The sequence below is a fragment of the Cupressus sempervirens genome, chromosome 10, assembly GCF_028749045.1.
Source record: "Cupressus sempervirens isolate cs-2001-9-10 chromosome 10, ASM2874904v1, whole genome shotgun sequence".
Taxonomy (NCBI): Eukaryota; Viridiplantae; Streptophyta; class Pinopsida; order Cupressales; family Cupressaceae; genus Cupressus; species Cupressus sempervirens.
In genome coordinates, this window is record NC_143127.1 from 320531206 (window position 1) to 320558437 (window position 27232).

The following is a 27232-nucleotide window of genomic DNA, read 5'->3' on the forward strand; positions in this document are numbered from 1 at the left end:
GAGATGCAACAATGCTGATGGATGGAAAAGAGTAAGGCTTTTCTATGCAAATGATTTCCTAGTTTGAGGCAAAGCTATATGATAAAACCTAAGGAGGATTGAGTTGGGGATGCTAACTTCAAAGATATGTTGCCAAAGCACGAAAGGTCTGCTTTCCTATGTGCAACCTTGGTGGTGATTGTATCAACTTAAGGATAGACTGATGATCCTTTAGGAAGAACATGACATTGACCACTTATGGATCCCAACCTTTAGCTCAAGGTGATGAGGGATAAAAAGTGGAAAAGCTAGATTACCGTAGAAAAAGCTCTGTCAAAGGCATAACCTTGGTGAGGCTGGTTGATTTGGAAGATGTTAGGAATGGAAAACTTTTGGCAAAGTGTCAACAATTTTGAAGGCTTGGATGTGAAGATTTTTTGGATTGCTGGCTAGATGGTTTGGTTCTAAATGAGATGGATGAGCTAAAATGCTTAAGGGGATGACTAAAAATGGCTGGCTTTCCTACAAATATGACTCTGAAGTGAAGCTTATGCAAGAAGATATGGAGAAACAAGGGAGTCTAATCATAGAAGTCATGCCTAGTTGGTAAGGCATAAGCATTGTTAACTCCTGGATGTTGGTTAAGTTGGATGGTGCGATCTGACTAGGTGTCTTGAAGGGCTTTGTCAATAGCTTTGTCCTTTGCTTTGTGGAGTTTGGCAATTCGAGGGCTTGGTGTTAGTTCCTTTCTGTCGGCTGAAAGTTTTTGGTATGCTTGAGATGGTTTGAGTTTGACATTGTCAAACTTCTATTTGGGTTTGGGTTGTTCTAACATAAATTCTTGAATTTTCTTGGTTTTGAGAGATCTCGATTGTTTTGCTTGAACTTGTTCAATTTCAAGAATAGGCAGTGACTACGCTAAGTATGCCCTAAGCTATGATTGACCAAATTTGGCAAACATGCATTCAATAAGTAAAAGATCAAGCAATACATAGAAACAACTAGATAGAAGTTTTTGATTCTCAGAATGTGATACTTGCACCAAGGAGTGTGTATGTTTTACAAATGTTTTTGATTAATCACTTCAAACACATTAACATCCTAGATGGTTGTCTACAAGGCTGACAGTTGGTTTAGCTAGAGAGTCCTCAATATACCCAAGGTACGTGAGGCCCAAATCCATAGATGAAACCAAAACAATGTCACACAACCGAGAGGAGCGATAAGCCACTTCTCCTCTTTCACTTCTCAAGGGTATAAAGTTCCTTGAGGCTTAGCCCAAGTGACAAAATCTTGATTCAAAGAGAGGTGTCTTTAGATTCACCTCCCGATCTTTATACTCTGTTAGAACGCTAGATTTGAGGTCATCCAAGGGGTGATGAAATCCCCAAGTAGGCCTCCTAAAAGGAGAAACAAGGTTTTGGATCCTAATCTTATGCACCCAAGATGGCCTTGAAAGATGACAAGGGGAGAGAAGACTTGGATGACCTTGGGCTAAAAGATAGGATTTTTTTCCAACTGACGCTTAAGTTTTCTGATCTAGACTTTGCAAGCACTCATGTTTAAGAGACAATGTTCAATTCCAACTTTGAAATGTGCTAACAAAGAAAAATCAATCGAAGAATGACAACAAGAAGAAGAGTTAGGGTCAACAAGAAATTAAACCTAGGCGCTTGGAGGCCCTCCATGTCAAGTATCGATTAATTTTCTTTAAGGCATTCAATATTGAGTGTTTGTTTGTTTTAAACCCAAAACAAAGATGTGTGAAACTTGATTGTCAAGCATGCGCCTGGAGGCCCTCCACGTCAATTGGTTGTTCAGTTTTAAAATCCAAACTTGAAGTGTGATCGATTTAATCTAGATTTTTGGACATTGAAGAAATCTTATAAGTTTAAGATAAACCTTCAAAAAGTGAATTAATTAGAATCTGATTATGGAATACTTAACACTCTCTTATGTGGATCCATCCCCATAGAGGGTGTTGAGATTGCAACCAATGGTTAAATTGATGGGTGATTAAAGAGGTTGAGTACAATGAAGAAACTACTAAATTTGATTTTTGGTGATTTTTTTTAACTTAACAAATTTCTTAAGTGTTCAAAAATTAACTTTGCCTAAGTTGTATGCAAAAGAGAGATTTGTTTGTTCTTTATAATGCACCAAAAACTGAAGTGTGAGATATTGCAATGGTTGATCTTTTGCATTCAAGATTAGATTTGTTGTTTTAATCATGCATTCAAGGAAAATTGATTTTTGTCCATGGCATTCAAGAGTGTGTTTTGAACAGCTTACATTCAAAGAAAAATGTGTTTAACCATTCAAGTTCATTCCACAAAAAACCTAAAAAACATGATTAATTTTTTTGCTCCAACCTGCAAAAAAAACAAATTGATTAGTCACCCAAAATCTTCCAAAATGAAAGCTTAACTATGGAAAAAATAATTTTAACCTTTTTTGTTCTTTTTCCTAGGTGTAAAATGCTTTAAAAAAACTCTACTCTATAGAACCACCAAAAGTTAAAGATGTTAAAATATGTTAAAATATAAATGCAAAAAATACAAGTGGAGACAATAGTTCATCAGGTGGAGACGCCAAACTACAAAGACGTTGATCTGCAAAGACGTCAATTGCGAAGATGACAAAGAAAGAGGCGGAGATGATAGTTCAAGTTGTGAAGATGACTGTTTAGGTTGGTGGCGATGGAGACGACAGAAGACTAGAGGTAGTGGTGGAGATGACAGAGTAGCTTGCAGAGATGACAGTTTGTAGGCGCAAACGCCAATCTGCGGAGACAACAGTCGAGGTTGCAGATGACAATTCACCAAGCACATATGCCAATCTACGGAGATGCTGATCTGTGGAGATGACACTGAATGAAAAAAATAGAAATGCATGGATTTTTCCAAAAAAAAAAAAATTTTTTGGTTATTTTTGAATTTTTAGAGGGTATGTCTTCTTCCTAAGTGCATTCTTAAACTTGAAAAAACAAGAAAAACACCCTACAACCCACTCAAACAACAACAAACATTAGATTATTATAAAAAACAACATATAGATAGAAATGGATGATTAAATGACCCATAGTGGGGTCCCACCAAGCATGCCAAAATGTATATGAAAAATATGTTTGCAAAAAATACTAATCTATTAAGAGAACAAAGCATTAACTAGCATAAAAATCATAACATATATGAGAGACAAAGTGAAACCCTCAAATGAGAATATGAGCCATAGAATGGCTCTCCCAATGAGGATGGTCACTTGATTTATGGATGAGTCTAAATAGAGGATTGGTATGTATGCTCAAACTTGCTCTATGCTTCAATGGTGAGGATGAGTAAATGACAAATTGGTAGCTTTGTGAGCTCTTAATTTGGCATTATAAGGGTATGGTTGATGGCTTTTGGTTCTCAAACTAGCATTATAACTTTGGCTTAAAGGTTGTGATGATATGGCTTGGGAGGGGATTCAATTTATAGGCTATGGGCTTGAGGGATGGAGGGTTACGATGCTAGGAGAGATGAAAGCTTAAGGAGGGCTAGGATGCACTCAAAGGGGAGCACATGGATTGTGCTTATTTAGCACCAACTAGGGAGTGACACATGTCACAAGGTGAGTGGATGGAGGCAAGGGGATGGATGAGTCAACAAAGGACGCTCAAGAGATAATATCTTCATAAAGACCCTTCATAATGGATTGTAAGAGCAATGAATGGCCTTGTAAGAGTCTTTATGGCCTTTGTAAGAGCATTCAAAGCTTAGTGATTGGGATATTTTGGAGGGAGTTGAGATTGTTGACTTTTCTTGGCTTAGGAAAGTATTAAGCTTACTTAGGGAATGTGACAAGGTTAGGGGGGATTAGAGGTGATTTAGGATTAGACTAAGCTTGTTAGAGATTTGCAAGTGGATGGAATTCATGAGGGTGGGTGAGTTAGTGGCTAAGCTTGGTTAGTATGGGTGGATGGGGTGGATTAGGCTAAAAAGGGGGTTTATGATAGTTTAGGGGTTATTAGATTTGAGGTCTTTATTTATCAAATAGATTTATTTAATAAATGAAGATTTTGGAACTAGATAGAAGAATAGGATTAATTGATAAATAATAGGTTATTTGATTTATCAATTAGGACTATAGATGATTAATTAAATTAATCAGTTAGGGGATGGCAAAGGATTAATTAAATAGGAATTTAATTAATGGTGCCTTTAGAGATATCTAAATAGGATTACCAAAGCGGTGTAATCAAATTTAGGTGTCTACACTTACTACTTAATAAATAGTTCTCCTACATCATCTCTTATTGAAAAGAGACTAATGGAAGCATGGTTAGGCCAAAATCCTTCACTTAGATATCTGAGAGTTTTTGGTTGTGAGGTATATACTCATGTGCCAATGGAGAAGTAGAAAAAATTGGAAAACAAAGCTATCAAATGTATCTTCATCAGATATATTTATGGTATGAAAAGTTAAAGGCTTTGGGATCATATTGCACAAAAGGTAGTTTACTCTAGAAGTGCTATTTTTAGAGAAATTGAGCCTTCTTCTATTACAATGTAACCAAATAGATAAAAGAAAAGAAATATGTGGTTCACCTTTCTTCTACACTTGAGAAATTTTAATTGAATCCCTTAGGAAGACAAGTTGTTGAAGAGAGCTCTACAAGTTTTGAATCATCAAAGGAAGAGGGAGAACTTGATCATGAACCTAAACCTGAACCTAAACTAGATCTTCTTCAAAGGCCAAGTAGATAAAGGAAATCACTAGAAAGGTATGGATATTCTCCTGATGATTGGAGGTGAATATATTTTTTGAATGCTAATATTGATGAACCAAAATTTGTAGAAGAAGCTCTTGGTGTGAATGATATAGAGTCCTAAAATATATTTGTGGAAGAAGAGATGACAACTCTTAAGAGGAATGACACATGAGACCCTACATCATTGCCTAAAGGATGAAAACCTATTGATTTTAAATGGGTGTTCAAAAGGAATATGGGTTCAGATGGAAGCATTGAGAAGTATAAAGCACGTTTGGTTGCAAAAGGTTACTCCTAGGTGACAAGAATTGATTATGGTGATTTTTTTTTTCCTATAGCAAAAATGACATGCATTAAATTTTTGCTTTCTATTGCAATAGTTTATGATCTAGAAGTGGAGTAGATGGATGTGACGACGACTTTCCTTCATGAAGATTTAGAGGAAGAAATTTATATTCCACAACTAGAACACTTTGTGGTGAAAGGTAAAAGTCATATGGTCTATAAATTGAATAAATCCTTGTATGGTTTAAAATAATATCCTAAGATGTGGTAACAAAAGTTTGATACATATGTATTGAGTTTGGTATTTGTGTGATCCAAATCTGATCCTTATATATACTACAAATCTGATGGTGATTATTTCCTTGTTATTGCCTTATATGTTGATGAAATGTTGCTTATTGGAAAAGGAAAAGGTTTGATTATAGAATTAATATCTCAAATCTCAAAAAAGTTTGAAATGAATGATCAATCCTTGTGCAGCAAGGTACATTCTAGGAATGGAGATTATAAGAGATAGAGAAAACATAAAGCTTTGTCTAGGACACAGTAAGAATGTTGGTACTTTTTTGAGAAGATTCAATATGTAGGATTCTAGACTATTGAGTGTTCCTATTACTACGGGAACAAATATTTCTAGCTCATAGTGTCCTACATCTCCACTAGAGATGGCAGAGATGAGTTGAGTACCATATCAGAGTGTTGTTGGAAGTTTGATGTGTGCTATGGTCTATACAAGACCAAACATTGCCCAAGTAGTTGGAGTACTTTCTTTTTATATGTCTAATCTAGGAAGAGCACATTGGGGTGTAGTAAAAGAGATTTTAGATAATTTTGGGGTACCTCAATGTACTCTATATGTTTTTATGGAATAGGATATGAGCATTCCCTAGATATTTGAGGCTATGTGGATTTAGACTAGGCTAGTGATGTTGCTAGTAGGAGGTCCACCAGTGCATATGTGTTTACATTATTTGGTGGTGCAATCAGTTGGGTGAGCAAGTGACAAGTTGTGGTTACTTTTCCCACTACAAAGGTAGAGTATATGGTAGCTACTCATTCCTACAAGGAAGCTATGTAGTTAAATAGAATGTATTCAAACATAGAATTTAAATAGGGTACAGTGACAATTTATAGTGATAGTTAGAGTGTAATCTACCTAGTGAAGAACTTGACATTTCATGCCAAAACCAAGCACATTAATGTACAATATCATTTTGTGAGAGATATGGTTGATGATGGAAAGGTGAAGCTAGAAAAGATGGAGACTTTAGTGAATGTTGTTGATGCTTTAACTAAGCTAGTGCACACAGCGAAGTTTAGATGGTGTTTGGAACCTATGGGCCTCTTAGCCCCTACAAATTATGTCCATGATACTATGGATCCCCCGACTCTTGCAAGGTGTTTCACAAGTTGGAGAATGTTCAGAATTGTGTCTCAACCTTGCAAGTTCTTTTTTCAAAAAACTATAGAAAATTTTTAGAAAAAATTGTAGAATTTTTTTGTGGTGGAGCTTCTCTACAATAGCTATTCCACACTAATCTTTGAGAGGAAAATTATGTAAGGTAAGGAAGATTAATTTTTCCTAGATTTTTGTAGAAAGTGTGTTGAGCTTCTCTACAATAGCTAGTCAAATTTACATAATTGCCATTTTTTTGTGCATACTATATATTTCTTTCTAAACACACTTTCTTAACATCCAAATATTTTCACAAGGAAGCTCAAGTTCCTTCAACTAAGATTTGATTTTTGTTTTGCTTTCATTCAATGTATCTATTCTATTCACATATAATATATGTTTTGTTGAAGATTCATCAAAGGGAAGTGTGGTCCCTTCCACTAAAAATTTGGTTCTAATTTGTTGATGTATCTATTGAACATCTTTCTTACACATTCTATCACTAAAGACTCATAGGGGAAAATTGAGGTCACCTTGAATCTATGTTTTTCTTTATTCATGTGTCTACTGCATAGCCCTATTAGAAATATTCAAGACTAAGCTAAGTTACTAAGAGGGGAGGGGTGAATTAGTAACTTCTAAATCTTTAAGAATTTCAATATTTAGTTCATCACATCTGATCTTATTGCATACATGAGAAACTAAAAACATGAAAGCATTCATAACATATAGACACAAAGATTTGTTGACCCATAAACCTTCCAAATAGAAAGTAAAACTGGGGTGGGGATGATACCCACAACTTTAGTACTGTAGTATATAGATAGCCTATTAAAGCTTACATTGATCACTTTTGATGATCTACCTTATTAGGAGCAATAAGGACTGTTAGGTCCACCTTGTGAAAGGATTTACAAACATACAATGACGTATGCACTTGGTAAAGAGATCTATGAAAGACTAGGTGGTGTACCTTGTTAAAGGATTTGACTGATCCACCTATTAGAATGAAATACTAGATGATCTATGAATTACAACTTGGCTTGCTAAATAAGATTCCTTTAAGTACTAATCACCTTGCTATGATAGATGTGACTCTACTGCTCCTTATGCTATTATGGCCTTTAAATTTTTTTTTTCTTTTGCTCTATTCAAATTCCATTCATGACTTGCACACATGCATATCTCTTTTGATATGGGACAATATAATATATATATCAATCCAATTATACAAATTACAAAGTTGGCCATCATACAAGTTTACACAAATATTACAAAGCTAGCCCATATGAAGACATTCAAGTTTAGAAGACTGACTTGGTGAGGTTTTGATACTCAACATCCACTATCAATACTTGTCGTCATCATGCACTTGGTAGATGTAGAAACTTGATCCATACTAATCACTTCCAAGTGGTCCTAAACTCAGTCTACACTTGTGACTTGGTAAAAATTGCTAAACTTGTCATATTAATTGAGTCTCTTGATTTACATTGTATAACTTAGTAAACATTGGATTTGCATCACATGAACTATGAGCTTAGTAAGCACTATGTTGCTCAATAACCATAGATAAACTCAACATCAACTAAAATGCATGGTTTACACTGCTGGTCTCACATTAACTGACTTTTCTCTGTAACCATTGGGATTTGTCGAAAGGACACAGTAGCAACTATTGAATTTGGTGACAACTAAAATACATGGAAAACACTGTGAACTATACAATGAGTTGGCTAGTTATATGCAATTTGAATAAGTGTGTGCCACTAATAAAAAACTTGACTGATATGTTAGCAATCTCCCCATTTGGTATTAGTGAGAAAAACACTTATCAACCAAAATTGAATTCCTTATATCCATCACCATGTGATACTGGCTCAATAGAGTATACTGCCTTTGAGAGTAGACTATACATCTTCTTGCTATATACAACATGTTTTTCTATACATGTCTTACTTATTGCAAGTTCTCCCCATAGCATTTTATCCCCCATATTGTCTTCTATCTTTTTCTTCATACAATGTGTCTCTCCCCCCTTTTTGATAGTAATGCCAAAGATTTATTCTATTTTATTTACATAGAAACACCAAAATGAGATTAGAAAAAATTAGAATGTACCTTGAGAATGATTGGTAAGGTCTTATCCCAATTTTTCTGCAGGACCTTACATGTATAAAGTGTAATTTTTTCCTCTCCTAACAATTCTATCATGTGGTTTGCAATAGAGAAGTTATTGTCATCAATTGGAGTTTTTGAATATGTAATATGTTTTTGCAGTGCATCCATGATGGGAAGGATCATGTTCTATATGTCAAACAATGTGGATCTGATCCTTGCTTCTTCCCTTAGAAATTTTGCTTGAATATTTGACAAAAAAATTATTTTCTTGAAGTGTGCATAGCTTGAACTAGGGTCAAGTTGTAGTTGTTGAGCACTCACCTTTAGATTTTCATCTATTTTGGACAATTTGTCCTTTGTTTCATTTTTAGACTCAAAAACATCACATAGTTTCCCAAAAAGTGATGACACATTTGAACATGATGCTTCTAAATTGCCCAAAATTGTAGAAATCTCTACTTGATGAATGGATACCTGATGAGCAATGTTCTCCAACACTTTATTGTCAAACTTCTTTTCAGCCTTCTACACCAACTTATCTTGTCTATCGGTGTCTTCATTAAATTTTTAGATTGCTTCTTCTTGCTGATACAAGATAGTTTGAGAAGAATCAATCTCAATTCCTATGGCCTCTGCCAAAATTTTCTTAGAATATTCAATTATCTTATAATATTTATCTCTCTCGTCTCTTAGCCTTTTCTATTTACCCTTCTTCTGGAGGAGTTCACCAAATGTTTGCATTTGGTCTAGAGTAAACTTATAAATAGCCCAATTGGGGATTACTATTTCCTCATCTATTTGAGGCCTTGCCCCGTCCCTTCATAGCCTTAGTTGTTATTTTATCATTTTGACACTCACGAATCGAGATGTTGAGACATTATCTGATACTTAGAACATATTATATTATTTCATGTTATGTGATGTTACTTTCAGATAAATTAATGTTCGTCATTTAATGTTTTATGTATATGTATGTTGATAAAACTGGTAAACGTACGATTGATACTTTGATTTAAGAGATTTTTTTTAATGGTTAAGAAATAAGTAGGATGAAAGGAACCGTGATTGATGTATGTTTCAATTTATGTGAATTTTTGATACGTATATATGTACATGCAATTTTTGGGACTACTGATGTGTGCAATGAGTGTGCAGATATTTTAGTCAAGGAAATTGACGGAGGAAACAGAACTGATCTCTATGTGCTAATTTTGGAAACCTTTTTGTTCGTAATTCATGTATTGTACTGTGAGATGTATGTATGTATCTTTCTATGTTCACTGAATGTTAGTGTTCATAACTATGTTCTTTTAGTGTCACTTGACACTCGTAAATTGTTTATGTTCTTCAGTGTGCTGATTAGGGTTAGTTTTGTAACCTTTGGACCCAAGTTGGCTTAAGTTAGTGTCAGTTGCTAATTGGGTTTTTAATCGACGTTAGTCATCCCTTAATTTGGATTAGTGCTTAATTTGCACTGTTAGAGTAGTTAGTAGGTCCTATTTTATTACTAGATTTTGTTTGGCTCTAAGCCTTTTCCCTAAGGCTTAAATTATGAAAGTATTATACCCAAAGGGTATGGGTATGGGTTAGGGGTCTTTTCGAACCCCTAAGCCCCTTTTATTGACTTTTGAGGTCACTCAAAAAGTCTCTTTTTGCCTTTGTGCGAAAATTGACCATGGTTATCTTGAGTTACCTCACCTCATCTCCACTTTGGGTTTAACTATAGTGTAGGTTGAGTTAGGAGTTTCTAGAATTGCAAGTGGGTGGGGGTAGTTATTGAGCCCCTGGGTGGTTGATTTGGAGGCCTATTTAGAGGCCCTTCTTGGACTAGTTGAGGTTTTTACCCAATCTCTACATTTAGAGAGGAGTTCTTGAAGATTGGAGGAAGGAAAGGGAAGCTTTACTCAAACTTGTTCATTTCCATTACCTCTTGTGAAGGTACAAAATTCTCATCTCCCTTGTTCAGTTTCCATGTTTGTTTCATGCTTATGCTATCTTGTTGTTGTTTCAATGTTTGTATGTTTGTGGGTATGTTGGGAAGCTTTGAAAACCATGTTATTTTTGGATGATTTCCTTTCATGTTGATGTTTGCAATTTTGAGATTTTTCTTGCATGGGTGTTTTGGTATTACTCACCCCTGGAGACGGCAGAAGTGACCAATTTTGGGAAAGGTCTGTTTAGTCAGACTCCAACCAGTGTAGAGTCTCTTCTCAGGATGAGAAGAGGGAGAAAGGGTAGGGTGTGATGGGCCCCTACCTGTCAGCACAAACCTTGTATGATTATGGTATGTTGAAATGGAAGAACGGAAGTTCTTGGTATATAGCCCCGATTGGGCATCTGTTGGTGTTGTGCTTGACTTCTCCTGGTTGGAAGAATCCACCTTTCCCTAGTGTTGATTCATTGTGAATCCCTTTGTGTAAACCATGTATGAATATGTATGTTTGATTGTCTCTTGGGTATGCTTGGTTGTCACCTGATCAGATTTTGTTCCCTCCAAGGTACTAGAAAGATGATGCAAAAATTGTTATGAATCCCTTGATGAGGGTCATGAAGAAAATCCCATTAAAATTGTTGTAATTTAGGATTGAAATCCTATGTAAGTTGTATTTCAAACTTTGTTGGATTGGCAATGAAGCCGAGTTTTCTTCCTAGTTCTTTCCCGACTGAGCCTTTGAATCAAGTTAGCCAATAAAATAATGGTTGAGTATATTTTCTTGTCATAAGATTTAATCATAATCTTCACTTGTATGGATGGTCATCAAAATAGGATAAACAATAATTAAAGGAAAACATTATGGGAATCTCCTTGCATTGTTCTCATGTGATTTCAAAAATAAATAAATATTTATATATAGGTGAGAAAATAGAATCATAGATAATGTCTTGAATAGTGATATTTCAAGTTTTTAATTTGTTAATGAAGAATAATTTGATATGATGAAACTTGCAAGTTGATGTATGAGTATTGGATGAATTAGGATTCCTAATTTGAGAACTCAAATTATCTCTTCTTTGTTAAATTTCCTTATGAACAAATCAATTGGACTAAGAGATTATGTATCTCCTTGAATTTTTTTTTAACGCATGAACACACACCTTGAATATAGTATGATTGATAAAACTTAGATTATTGGAGAGAAGGAGAAATTATAAACCTTGTTTTCATCCTTGTTAGTATGTTTGTTAGGATTCATGTAATCCTTAGGGAAGAATGTACTCTTAAGATAATATAAATATAGCAAAATTAATATGCCAACACTTAGTCTAAAATGGGCTTAAAAAAAAAATTGCATCTCCAGGAGTGAAAAACCTCTCTGGAAAATACATGGAGAAAAATTTAATTCCTTCTTGGACCACAGAGAATATTCTTTGTATTATTCCTTTGAGTTGCAATTAAAATCTAATATTAATTCATATAAAAAGAATATAAATCAATTACCTTTGAAAATTAAAAGTAATTCAATGCATGGTTGTTGTTAATCTTCAACCACAAAACTTTTGCATTAATCCTTAGAAGCTAGGAGGCAAAGCTAGCCTAGAACCCTATGTTCTATTCAAATTTTAAACCATTATGAAATTCAAACTCTACCCACTTAATTAATTTTTCTTACCTTTTTCCTCTAACCCTTAGGGCTAGGTGTGGGAAAGTACTATGGTCAGAATACCACATAAGGCACGTCATGTCTTGGGAGAGCAAGTATAGTTTTTTTTTAAAAAATTTTTATATCTTTCCTTACATTCTCACCACCCACCTTTTTCCCTTTCCCCATGTTTCCTTTGCTACCTTCACTCACGCAGGGGGGGACGTGAAGGGGGAGACAAGGCCTGTAGCATGTTGGGTTAGGGTGGGAAATAGTTGTTAGGGGGGATTAAGGGCTAAGTTAGCAGTGTTAAGGGTTAGTGGTAGGTTTAGTTAGTTTTTATGTTTGTTAGTTGTATTAATTAGTTTTAGTTTAAATTGTTATTTAGTATTTAGTTTAGTATGTTTTGTTATTAAAAGTTTTTGTAAAGTTAATTTTAATGTGTCTTAGTATGTTTTAGTTATAACTTATGTATTTAGGATATTGATTAATTGTTTATTGTTTAAAGATATTTGTTTTAAATTTATATAGATATATATGGTAGTATTAGTGTTGGCATGTTTTTAGATAATTAGTTTTATTTTTCTTAAATTAAGTTTTAAGGTTATGTTATGTTTGTTAGTGATTTCATTTTCTTTTGTTATTTGTTAACTAGTTTTAGTTAGTTGTTAATTTAATATAGTTTTGTTTAATTTCATAGAATGAAAAATTTAGTTAGTTTTAATTTTAATGTTAAACTAAAATTTGAGCATTAAGTAGATTTAATGTTATTGGTTTATTGGCTATTTAAAAAAAAGTTTTAATGTAGTTGTTATTTACTTAGATTTTCAATTAAACTAACTTGAAGTCATCTACACTATTATTTAAATATTTTTTTTGTATAAGAAATGTAAGAACATAACTTTTGTCTATATCAACCCAGTAGCGAGAGCATCAAATTTTAACAATGTATGCCTTCACATGATATGTAACTTAAAGATGTAATGAAGAGAATTTTTTCTTGAAATGTGATTTAATCTTATTGAACTTTGAGCATTCTAATAATTATAATTTAAAAAAAAAATATTTGTGTGTTTTTTTCTTCCCTCGTAGTTTGGGCATGACAATCTAAATAAATATCTTCCTCTATCTCCATTTCTTTCCCAAAAAAAATTGTGCTCAGTTGAAACTTAGGCTCAAATGTCCTTACACTTATTGTTTTTGTATCCAGAATAGAAATAATGGTATAGATACTAGTGCTTGCAGTAAAAATTTATAATATACTAATTGAAGGAACACTTAGAGAAATACTTGAGCAACCCAAAATTGATGTGGCCAATATTATCGAACCCAAAATTGGTGTGCTTACAATTGAAGAAGTCAAAATAGAAGTACTCAACTCAGTAGATGAATGAGGAATCTATAGTTCGATAGATGAAGTGGAAGTCACTTTTGTTAGTGATGTGCTGAGTTGAGTAGGGGAAAAGAGTGATTGGACATTTGAGATGTCACTAGTGGTCACAATGAAAGTTTTTGATGTTGTCTCCACACTTGATGTTGACAATAGCTTTCTCAAAGAGTGAGGAAGTGAGGCAATGACTACTACAACTATCTTGACTGGGTCAATCTCCTCCTCCTCATCATCTTTGACATTGATTGGAAAATCAGTTGGTTCATGTAACAAATAAATATTCTTCCAAGTGTTTGTTGCATTCCTAACAACATGCTCATGTCTTTAATCAAAATTAGATAAGCATTAAACTTTAGAGTCAATTTTTCTTCATTTTTCTTCAATGAATCTTTTACCTTATCATCTAATATGCTCGATAACAACTTCCTTAAGGTGTGCCCATATATGTCCTTGAAAGTTTGCATAGCAAAATCCCATCTTGGTTTTACCTTTTCGAATAATTCACTGGAAACTTGAGAAGTGAGTTGATCTGGTGAGTATTTCCACTTGCCCATTTTATTCAACACCAAATCTTCAATTTCCTTTTGCTCCTCTATAGTCCTAATCTCATAGTTAAAATATTTGAGATTTTTTATGCCTGTCCTTGCTTCCAGATCTTTTAGTCTATCTTGGAAGATGGTTGTATATTTTCTAAATAAAATGTCTCCTCCTTCCTTGTCAGACTTCTTCCTTGAAGATCTCCTTGTGAAAACTATAGTGGATAGTTTTTTTTGGCTTTGTGATGATCACTTTTCCTTTCTTCTTTAATGGTTCTTCTTCCTCAGATTTTCCCTCATCCTCTACTTCTTCACCTTTCTCATCCTCACCTTTTCCTTTAGTTAACAAGATGGGTGAACTTGATTATAGTTTTGCAATCCTTCTTTTCCCTTTGTTGACTACTTCAGGGAGCTTTATTTCAAGTTCAGTCACAGCCTTTGCTTCATCATATGTTGCAAAGTATGTAGCCTTAGGATCAACTGGTTCATTGATAAGATCTTTAATGATATCCTTTGTTTCACCAATGTTGACCTCATAACCAAGAGGTTTTATCTAGACAATTCTAGGCTTAGCTACCTAAATATACACCTTACTATACACCATGAAACATATATCATCTTTATAGTCTTCAAATAGCTTCTTGGAAATTTTGAACCTATTGTTCATTTTCTCCTTGAATACATAAAAATAATTGTCCATGATGCTATTGTATTTCTCACCCATCTTGACAATATACTCATTGATTTGATAGAGAACATGCACATCTTTTCTCCAAAATTTAGTTCCTTTAGAGGGAAAGAATTTTTGTACATATAAGAATAGATAAGTCAACAAGGAACCAAACCTACATGGGTTATTCTTTGAAGTACTTATGCTTTCCATTTTCTTGTTAAATTGTCTCAATAATAGGTCAGCAAGGTTGTATGATAAGTTGTACTTAACCACCTTGTATGCCAACTCCATGACTTCATGTGACACACTATTCAGTCTGCTTGAACTATATATGTTGTGTGAAATAATGTAAATTCCAAATGTTAATTCTACATCAGTGACACTATTGATTTTCATTCCTCTACCAGTCCATTTAGCTAGGCTTTTATTTTCTCGTTCTGCCCATCCTAGGACTTTTTTCATTTTAGCTTTGGTTAGCACTGGGAGGCTAGTGATTTGATTAATCATCTTCTTAGTTATTAGAATTGGTTGTTATGACCATAGGTGCCCATTATGCAGCTAACTGAGGATAATCCTAATCCATTTGATTTAAAATTCATGGGGCATATGAGGTATGTGTGTCAACCCTTTGGTTTCCATATGTTCATGCTTTTGTTTTAGGACTCCATTCACACATAGTTGACCTAGGGCATCATTAATTTCTAGTGTATAAATGTCTTAAATAATGCATTTGAAATGGGTTTGAATATCATTAATAAGAAATACCTTTAGAGGAATTTGAGATTATGCACCACTTGGATCTAGGGTTTTGACAACCATAGGAGTGAGCTTGACATTGGCTCCTTCCACTCAACTCCACAAACCAACATGTTAGAACCTTGCTTAACCTTGCTATTGCTAGATGCCATTTTCACTCTATAGATTGAGAGAATTCAAAAAAAATTATTGAAAATTCACTCAAATCACTTTGGTTGCACTAAAAATTTGTCTTCGCAATAGCACTCAAAATTTCACTGTAAGAAATGACTTTGATTCCATGCCTTTTGTTGAAACTTTGTCATTAATGCTCAGTATTAAAGTACATCAAATGACATCACATTAACAAAGTGTCATCCACTATGCTTGTATTGAACACTCAAAAAAGTCTTCGTGACTTGGTAACCATAAGTATCTTTATTAATCTAGACCTTTCTTTGGTAGAGTCTATGACCTAACCTCACTCAGTAGAAAAGGTAAATTGGTAATAATTGATACTGATCTGACTTAGTGATCCTTTTGTATCATGAATGTAGATTTGGATCTTTGTCACCTTTCAACTGGAATTGATTTGGATGTCATCTTTGATAGCCTATTTCTAGTTCTCCTTTGAGAACTTAATTAGAAATGGTAGAGTCACCCAATTCTTGAGTGACTTGACCTTCATTGGTTGGACTTGTATCCTTGGTAGACTTAGGAACCCATTATTGTCTCATCTATTTTTAGATGTTATCAGCTTTGGCCTTTTTTCATCATCAATTCTACCAGTATTCATGAAATTCTTGGCAAGATGACCAATTTCTATACAAATGAAACATCTTTTAGTGGTGTCTCTTTTCCTCAAATGATGTTTTACACAATTTATTCCAATGCATCCAAATTCTCCATGGTAATGACATTTGCAATAGGTGTTTTAGAACCATCCAAATATTGCTTTCACAATTTTCTCTACTAGATTTAATAGCTTGGTTTTTCATTCTAATGACTTGTGTCCATGTTTTGTGCATTTGTGACATTTGCCTTCAAATCTTGGTTTCTCTTTGCATTCATTAGCCTTATGACCATGTTGATTGCAATTGTAGCATCTTCCATTGAATTTTTCTTTTCCATTATTCTAGCACTTGTTTGATGTATGACCTGTCTTACCACAGTTATTGCAAGTAGGTCTTTGGTTCTTTTGAGCTCCTTGCTTGGATGATTCTCTTTCATTTGTATATCAATATCTACTTTTTCCTTTTTCCTATAAGGTTTTGCTCATTTAATTGATCTTTGTCTACTTGAGATTTCATCATTCTTTATTGATTTGCTTCTCAGAGTTTAGATTGTTCCTCAATCTTTCATTGATTTTTCTTTTAGATTTTAGATCATTTCTCATTCTTTCATTCATTTGACTTTCAGAATTTAGATCATTCCTCATTCCTACATTTTCAAATCTTTGGCTTGTGATTTCTTCATTTGCATTGGAGAACTGATCAACAAAGTCTACTTGCTAAAGGGATTGGTTCTAGATTTCATTTCTTCCTCCATATATCTCTTGTTTCTTTTTTTCAAGACTTCACATAACCTTAGAGACTAAATTTCTTGTTCTCTTCTTAACTTTCTTACTTCTTATTGTAGGGAACCATTCTTTTCTAGGAGTTCTTTGATTGCATCATTTTCTTCATATGAATTGCTTGAATGAAGGTCTTCAATTGTTTCTTCAATGTAGAGATGACTATTCATTTGAATTGCAAGTTCTTTTCTTCTTTTCAAGGATAGAGAGAGGTGCTCCTTTTCTTTCTTGAGTTGGGCAATGACCATTTCTAAATCTAGCTTCTTATTACCAATAGCTTTGTTAAGTCTAAATATCTTCATAGCCTTGATCTTTGATCAAGTTGTTAAACTTTCTCCTGAGAACCACAATGCTCTAATACCAATTGTTGGAAATATTCAAGACTAAGCTAAGTTAGTAAGAGGGGAGAGGTGAATCAGTAACTTCAAAATCTTCAAAAATTTCAATATTTAATTCATCACATTTGATCTAACTGCATGCATGAGAAAATAAAAATGTGAAAGTATTCATAACACATAGACACAAAGATTTGGTGACCCAAAAACCTTCCAAATAGAAAGTAAAACTAGGGTGGGGATGATACCCACAACTTTAGTACTGTAGTATAAAGTTAGCCTATTAAAGCTTACATTGATCATTTCTAATGAGTTGTCCTATAAGGAGCAATAAGGATAGTTAGGTCCACCATGTGAAAGGATTTACAATGAAGTATGAACTTGGTAAAGATATTTATGAAAGATTGTTAGGTCTACCTTGTTAAAGGATTTGACTAATCCACTAGTTAGAATGAAATAGTAGATGATCTCTGAATTGTAACATGTCTTGCTAAATGAGATTCCTTTAAGTACTTGCCACCTTGGTATTATAGATATGACTCTACTGCTCCTTATGTTGTTATGGCCTTTACAATTCATTGTTCCTCTACTCTATTCAAATTGCATTCATAACTTGCACACATGCATATCTCTTTTGATATGGTACAATACATTATATATATATCAATCTAATTATACAAATTACAAAGTTGATCATTATACAAGTTTACACAAATATTACAAAGTCGACCCATATGAAGACATTTGGGTTCTGAAGACTGATTTGGTGAGGTTTTGATACTCAACATCAACTATCAATACTCAGCATCATCATGCACTTCGTAGACATAGAAGCTCGGTCCATACTAATTACTTCCAAGTAGTTCTAAACTTGATCTACACTGGTGACTTGGTAAACATTGTGAAACTCATCATATAAACTAAGTCGCTTGATTTACATTTTCTGACTTGGTAAACATTGGATTCACATCACATGAACTGCAAGCTCAGTAAGCACTATACTACTCGAAAACCATTGATAAACTTGACATCAACTAAAATGTATGGTTTACAGTGTTGGTCTTCACATTAACTAACTCTACTCAGTAAAGACTGGGATCTGTCCAAAGGACTCAGTAGCAACTATAGAATTTGGTGATAACTAAAATACATGGAAAACACTATGAACTATACAATGAGCTTAGTAGTTATATACAATCTGAATAAGCATGTGTCACTAATAACAAACTTGACTAATATGTCAACAACCCCTTACTACACATATGCTATAAAGTTGGCAATACAAAGGAAAAGAAAGAGATTCCCTTATTTAAAGCTTTTGTTTATATTTTTCTTTTATATCTAAAGGATATCTCTTAACATATACACTACCTTATGTTCATTCATTTTGAATTAAGATATATTTGTTGAAAATAGTTAATAGGTAGTGTTGAAAGTGTAAATGATTTGGCCTTGTGATTACTCCACCATAATATCTCAAGAAAATCTAAGGCATTAGAAGATGAAATCTTTGATGTGAAAAATTATTTCATTAGGGGTATCAAACAATGTTGAATAAATCCTTAAACAATATACACACACATAGTATATATTTTTATAAAACAACTACAAACAATTTATAAGCATAACTCGCATGGCCTCACAAGTTATTCTTTAATGTGAATATAGTAATATTTACAAGAAAACAAGGGTAATGAATAGTACAAAGTGTTAAACATATATTTTAGCACGTGCATTAGCAGATATAATTTTTTTAGTAAAACAAGTTTTAGACACAAAGGATCACCAATAAAAGGAAAGGAATTCAACTAGCATTGTTGGAAAAGTTCTTTCTATTTGATGCAATTAAATTCTCATAGGCTTCAAACTAATTTTCAAGATTTTAGGCATATCCTCATTGAAAAATGAAGCTGACCCTTTTTGCCAAAGAAAAAGAAAATTAGATTGGTGTAAACTAGGGATAAAAAATAAGTCAACTAATTCCAAATAATGTCCAACTATGAAAGAAAAAGGTGAGGGTAGAAGTGAAAGTTTGGAACCAAAATATAAGTGGCTTAGCCTAAAAAGTAAATCAAACTCATACATATAGTCACATGTTCATTTCTATGCCTAAAGGTGCAAAAAGTGTTGGAAGTATTTTTTAAATAATAATTACATTTAGGATAGTAGTTATCATTCTGGAAAAAATGAAGAAATATTTAATAGAAATTAACTATAGATAATGAGCTAGACTTCAAGTTTACTTAATGAAAAACATATATACACATTGCTAACATAAATTGCAAAGACTAGAACATACATAGTTTTCTTAGAAATATATATTAGACTAAATATAGTTGTTGATTTACTTAAGATAGTCACAATGATGCAACATAGTATAATTCTTTATAACATATCTCCAATAGGAAAATACATCCAACTAACATGATCAGATTTAATGGAAAAGCAATATCAAGAGATAAAATTAGGATTGGAAAACCATAAGCAATGCAAATACCATAAATAATTCGATTAAACTAACCATAATTGTATCCAAATGGTACATAGTAAAATGTGACCTATAAATAACCTTGTTATAGTGCTTTTATTATATATTAAAGAAATTAAAAAGTCATATTCATTGAACCCTTTCACAACAATCGATAAGAACTCAAAATATTACCATAGTCATATAGAAGTCTTGAGCACCCATTGAGTTTTAGCAAGTAGTTATAAGGGATATGAAGAGGTAGAAAATAAAACTCAATGAAATTTTATAAAATAAATAAACTATGATACATTTTCTCATAGAAAATAATAATTCTAATGTATACATTAGGCTTGATACATTTTAGCGATGAGAATTTTTTTATTGTAAAATGTCATGACAATCTCGATCTTGGGTGGCATGCCGAAGATATGTGGTATGGGAACCAATTTTTTTCTAATAAACATAAATAAACAACATAGCATGATTGTAAATGTGTAACTCAAGCGAAGTGGTTGAGTTATAGCCTTCTTAACACACCTCCCTCAAATCAAACAACCAATTCTTCTTGCAAATCTAATTAGAGTCATGATATGGTCCTATATATTCTTCACACATCCAATAATCCTTGAGAGGGTCAATAGTTAGGTTTTAGATCACAGTAGATATTTGTATGAACAACCTTCTATCAAAACTAGCCAATGAGAAATAACAAGCTGAAATAACTTATTTTTGATGCATACAAGAAGGAATAAAATACATTATGTTTGTGGGATTTCGTCTAGTGCTCATCAATTTTAAATTTTACAAAATCATATGTAGTAGCCAATGAGAAACAACAAGCCCAAAACACCTATTTTTGATACATACAAGAAGGAATAGAATAAATTACTTTTGGGGTATTTCATCTAGTGCTCATCAATTGAATTTTACAAAATCATATGTAGTTAATGTTATGTAATACTTTTTTCTAATATACAATGAGCATGTAAAATAATAATGCTTAGTTAGTAGTAAGAGGTAGTGTTATGCAACAACATAATATGTATTTTTGAATTTTTTTCATCATCACCCCTATGATTCTTCCAACATTCTAACCACTTCTATAAATGAAGGCCTCACTTTAGGATTAGCAACCCAACAGTGAGTCATTATAATTGAGAAAGTTTGAGGGTGGTCATGAAGGATAGTTGGTCTTATAGCCCTACTAACCATTGTAAATGTTGCTTGGATTGTTGTAATGTTCTTGAAGGGAAGCATGGTTGTGATGAGCTCCCATAAAATAATTCCAAAACTATACACATCAAATTTGTAAGTGTACAATCTGTGCTGGATAACATGTCAGCAGTTTAGTGCAAAGTCGTCGTAGTCTTGTCTAAAATGAATCCCAACAGCAATGTTTAGAATCCTAGTTACACATGCTTCCATGAAGATTTAGGAATCCTTGTCACAAAGGGATGACCAATCAATAAAGAATCACCACCACTCTAAATGAAATAACTAAGAAAAAGTAAAGTAAAAATAAATGAAAATAATGGAACATTAAATTCGCATGTAGTATAGATATTATTAGTCAAACATGAAATTAAGAATCATTTCTTTATTATTTTAAATCCATGAAAAATAAATCACAACCCTAAAAAATAATTCACTCTATAACAACTATTGCCAAGTGCCTGTTTTGTTCATCACATGAAGGTGTCAAGTGGAAATTTTTCTTGGCAAAAATGGATGCAAAGTGACAGGATGGTGTTGAGTGATAGGAGGGTGTTGAGTGAGCTCAACACAATAGGAAGTTGATTGAACTCAACACAAGGGCAAATTGACACAAATATATGCCAAGCGATCTTGGTAAAAAGTAATGTTGAGTAAGCTCATTAGCCACTACAAAGTGGCACTTAGTAGAAGATAATGTCGAGTGAGCTTGATAACAATTGTAGAGAGGGAACTCAGTCTAAGACTAGGTCGAGTGAGTAGAATGACAAACTACCATTAAAATGCAAAGAGTTGAAGGATGAAGCTTTTAGATATGAGCTTATCAAATGCAAAATATTATGCAAAGAATAGTAGAAGGAAAAAAATGGATTTTTGTATGCTTGCTTGATTTATTGCTTTCTATTAAATATGATAAAACTATTACAAAATTATGGAGCATTCAACTTCAACGAGAAAGTACCCTAAAGTCTTCAAACTCATAAAAAATTTAAAACTTAAAACTTGCAGCTCTAATGGCTACATACAATAAAACTTGGAGCAATCACTTCTTCACGGGTTGAATAAAACAACAATTTTATATAATAACTAAAATAGGATCCAAAATGTGCAATTGCAAACAGGAAACCAAAACTTCCTTTTGTCTTCTAACTTGATCTACTAATCAACTTATTTTCCTCTCTGCTCTACAAATCTCTGCTCTAATCTCCTTTCTATTTTTACTATTCAAATGACATTGATTCATTGCTTTTGTCTCTTGCCAAAAATATTTCCCCCTCTTTTCCAAATTTGAAAATCTCACCTACCTACATTCATTGTATCTGACTATTCTGTATGTCGTTTGGTGGTAGGTGGGTCTTTGGTTCTAAGGGCAACCAACCTATAACATTAAATATTTCAACACTCCCGCTTTGTCCTGAGCCAAAAAAATAAGGATCACATCTAATCCAAATTAACTACACCAAGCTACTCTCTTAGGTGTACAAAACTTCCAATGCCTAATGGCTTAGTAAAAATGTCTACTAGCTATGGCTTAGACATGAAAAATTCCATTTTGATATCTCCATTCTACACCAACTCTCTGATTAAGTGATATCTAATCTCTATGTGTTTTCTTCTCCCATGGAAGACTTGATTCTTTGGTAATGTAATAGAAGAGTTGTTGCCACAATAAATGTGCTTCCATCCTCTTGCCTTTCATTCAAATCTATCAAGATCCTTCTTAACCAAATAGCTTACGATGCTGTTGCATTTAGTGCTATGTATACAACCTCTACTATAGATTGAGAAACAATAGGTTGCTTCTTGGATGCCCATAAAATTGCATCTAATCCCATATGGAACATGTATTCAGAAGTTCTCTTCCTATCATCTAAAGTTCTTGCCCAATCACTATCGGTATAACCCACCAACTTGAAATCATGGTTTGCAATATCCAAAATTCCAAATCCCTTGGTACCATTCACATGCCTTAGGATACCATTTCCTACTTGCCAATGGGAATCCTTAGGTGTTTCTATAAATTTGGAAATGAAACTTACTACATGCATCATGTCTTGCCAAGTTGCAATAAAATACATCAAACTTCCAACCATACACTTGTATAGTGTTGGATTCACACTTTTGCTACAATCTTCCTTGCTCAACTTCAGACCTACTACTAATGGTGTTGGGGCTGCCTTACTCTTTTTCATTTTGAATCTCTTCAAGATCTCCCTTGCATATTTTTCTTGAGAGATGAAGATGCCATCAATGAAATTTTTTACTTCTATGCCTAGAAAGTACTTTAAGAGACCTAGGTCTGTTAATTCAAATTCATTTTTCATGGCCTCTTTGAACTCACCAATTAGGAAATCATCATTTCCAGTAAAAATTAAATCATCTACATACAAGAGAACAATCAACACATTACCATTTTCTTCCTTGATGTAAAGTGTGGGCTCATCATTACTTTTTCTAAAGCCATTGCTCATCAAATATGAGTCAATCCTATTGTACCATGCCCTTAGAGCTTGCTTGAGCCCATATAGAGATCTCTTAAATCTATACACCTTGTTCTCTTCATCTGTAACTTCATAACCAGGTGGCTGCTCCACATAAACTTCTTCCTTCAATACACTATTTAGGAAGGTAGACTTCACATACATTTGATATACCTTCCATTTGTGTTGGCCTGCAATTGCTATGACAACATGCATAGTTTCCATTCTTGCAACTGGGGCATATGTCTCATCATAATCTTTGTCATATTGCTGCTTGTACTTTTTGACAACTAAACATGCCTTATGCCTATCTATTTTTCCTTCAGCATTGTACTTGATCTTATAAACTCATTTCTCTCCAATTACTTGTTTCTTGGGAGGCAATGTAGTTAAATCCCATGTTTCATTTCTTTCAATTGCATCTATTTCCTCATCCATGGAATTACATCATTTCTCTTCATTCAATGCTTCCTCAAAATAAATTGGATCACTATGAGAAAATAATGCAAAATTTACAGTCCTAATAATCTTCATCATAGATTTCTTCTTCATATATCTCCCTTAGACTTTTAGTCTTTCTTGGCAATAGGGAGGCAAGAGTGGGATCTAACTTCTTAGTATTGTTGCTACTACTATTTTACATACTAGCTTGGGGTTGTCTTGATGTTCTTGGAGCCATTTCTTGGCATATTAAGGGTTGCTTTCCTTTTTACCTTTGTCTACAATATATATTTTCTACTCCATCTTCTTGCTAATCATCAATGTCATCCTCTTCATCTTTAATGGTAGGCATTTTACTTGAAGTGGTTGAGGATTCATCTATTGAGCCAACCCATGACTGATTTTCAAGAAACTCCACATCTCTTGAAATGATGATCTTCTTGTTAATTGGATCATATAACCTATATGTCTTTGATTCTAAGCTATACCATATGAAGATGCAATTCACACCTTTTTCATCTAGCTTTTCCCTTTATTCCTTAGGCACATGTGCATATGCTATACATCCAAACACTCACAAGTGCTCAATTGTCCATCAATTCCTTGACCAAGCCTCGATAGGTATCTTGTCATGAACTAATTTTGTAGGACACCTATTGATCAAGTATACTACTATTGATATAGCTTCTCCCCAATATTCATTTAGGAGCCCTTTTTTTTTCATCATACTTCTTGTCATTTCAACAATGGTCTTATTCATTCTTGCAGCCACTCCATTTTCCTATAGAGTATAGCTAGCTATCATCTCTTTCTTGATGCCATTCTACCTACAAAAATTTACAAACATATTATAGGTATACTCCCCTCCTCTACTATCTAATCTAAGGACCATAATATAGTGTCATTCTTTTTCAGCTAGGGCTTTGAATTCTCCAAATTTGTTAAATGCTTCAAATTTTTTATTTAAAAAATACATCCATGTCCTATGACTGAAATCATCTATGAATGTCATGAAATAAGTACTCCCCCAATAAAAGTAGTTTGCATAGGGCCTACCAAATCAGAATGCACCAATTCTAATGGTGCTCTAGCCCTTCTATAGTTTTCATAATTAAAGGGAAGCCTATGTTGCTTATCCAATATGCAAGCCTCACACTTATCATATGAATTTACAATGGTTGGAAAACCATCTACCACTCTTTTCTTGGACAACAAATTTAAACCAAAAAAGCCAACATGTCCATACCTGAGATGCCAAAGCTTGGAGGGGTCTTCAATCATGCTCCTAAGAATTTATTGCTACTGTACTATTGTACATGCATTCTTGGGAGGTGCAATAGTAACTTGAGAGGAGAAACATGTCTTTATCCTCAACAGGAACATCTGGTGCTTTATCATTTGGATTGTTGAAAGTAATGTATTACTCCCATCCTTCTCATGAATGACACACATGTCATTTTCCATCAACACCTTGTATCCATTTTGAAGGAGCTATCCAACAATCATCAAGTTGTGCTTCATATTAGGGGAAAAATACACATTCTATATTTCATTCTTCTCACCTTGCTTGGTGTAGACCATCATAGATCCTTTGTCCACTATTGGAATGGTTCCATTATTTACCATTTTAATTTCAAACTTAAAAGTCTTATCAATAAAAGAGAATAAAATTTCATTACCACTAATTTGGTTGCTAGAACAGCTATCAAGGTACCATACCTTAGGGATTCCTTCTTCACCAATGTTACACATGATGAAGGCTATGGGATTATTTTCATTTCCCATGTTCACATTAGCCACATTAGCATTTTTCTTTGAATGATCACCCTATTTCTTCTAGCATTCACTTAGATAATGCCCATATTTATGATAGTAGTAGAATTCAAAATTTCTCTTGTTGGAGTTGTAATTCTTTCTACCTCCTCTAGAACTATTTTGAGAGGTTCTTGCTCCCTCTTGGTTGCTTGCTCTTCTTGAGCCTTTTGCACCATGACCATTCCTTCCATGACCTCTATTTCTTAAGCCTCTATCAAAGCCATTTCTATCTCTCTGCTTTCCTTTTGAATTCTCTTGAGCTTTGAAAGACTGCTCTTGGGAAATTGTTGCTGACCTATTTATCCAGTGCTCATAGGTTTGAAGATTTTCCAACAACTTGTCCATGGTCAATGTGGTGAGGTCCTTTGCTTCCTTTATGGTCATCACAAGGTTGTCATATTTCTAACGAAAACTCCTAAACATCTTTTCCACAATTCTTTGCTCATCATATTCTTCTCTATTTGACTTGAGCTAGTTTTTCAAAGCAAAGATTCATAAGCTAAAATCTACAATAGGTTCATTGTCCCTCATCTGAAGGTTTTAAAAATCTCTTTTGATCATCTATAGCTTCACTACTCTAACCTTATCCATTCCCTTGAAGTTTTTTAGGATGATGTCCCATGTTTCCTTGAAATAATTTGCTGCTAGAATTTTGGGAAAAATGGTCTATGTCATTTCTGCCTCAATAAAACTTAATGCCTTTGCATCCTTTCTCCTTCACTACTTCAGTTGAGTCTTTTTATTATTGTTAAGGGTAGCATACTAAGTTGGGTTTTTCACATCATTGAGCATATTAATCACAATCTCCCACAAATCATTTGCAATCATTATGGTTTTCATTTTCTTTTCCCATGTATGACAATTTTGTCCATGAAAGGATGGTGGTTGATACCATATCTTTCCTACATCTCCTACCATGCCAAATATCCCAAACAAAATTTCCTTGACTCACTATGGATGTGGGGCCTCAAAGTTCTAATACCATGTGAAAAATAAATCACAACCCTAAAAAGTAATTCACTCAGCAACAACTATTGTTGAGTGTCATTTTTTCTCATCACATGAAGGTGTCGAGTGGTAGTTTTTCTTGGCACCAATAGATGCTAAGTCAGATGAGGGTGTCGAGTGAGCTTGGCACAAGAGGAAATAGAGTGAACTTGGCACAAGGGAAACTCAGCACAAATATATGCTGAGTGAGCTTGGTAGAAAACAATGTTGAGTGAACTCAGTAGCCACGACAAAGTGGTGCTTAGTAGAAGAGAATGCCAAGTGATCTTAGTAACAACTATAGAGAGAGAACTCAGTCTAAGACTAGACTGAGTTAGTAGAATGACAAACTGACAATAAAACATAGAGAGCTGAAGGATGAAGCTTTCAGATATGAGCTTATCAAATGCAAAATATTATGCAATGAAGAGTAGAAGGAGAATAATGGATTTTAGTATGCCTTCTTGCTT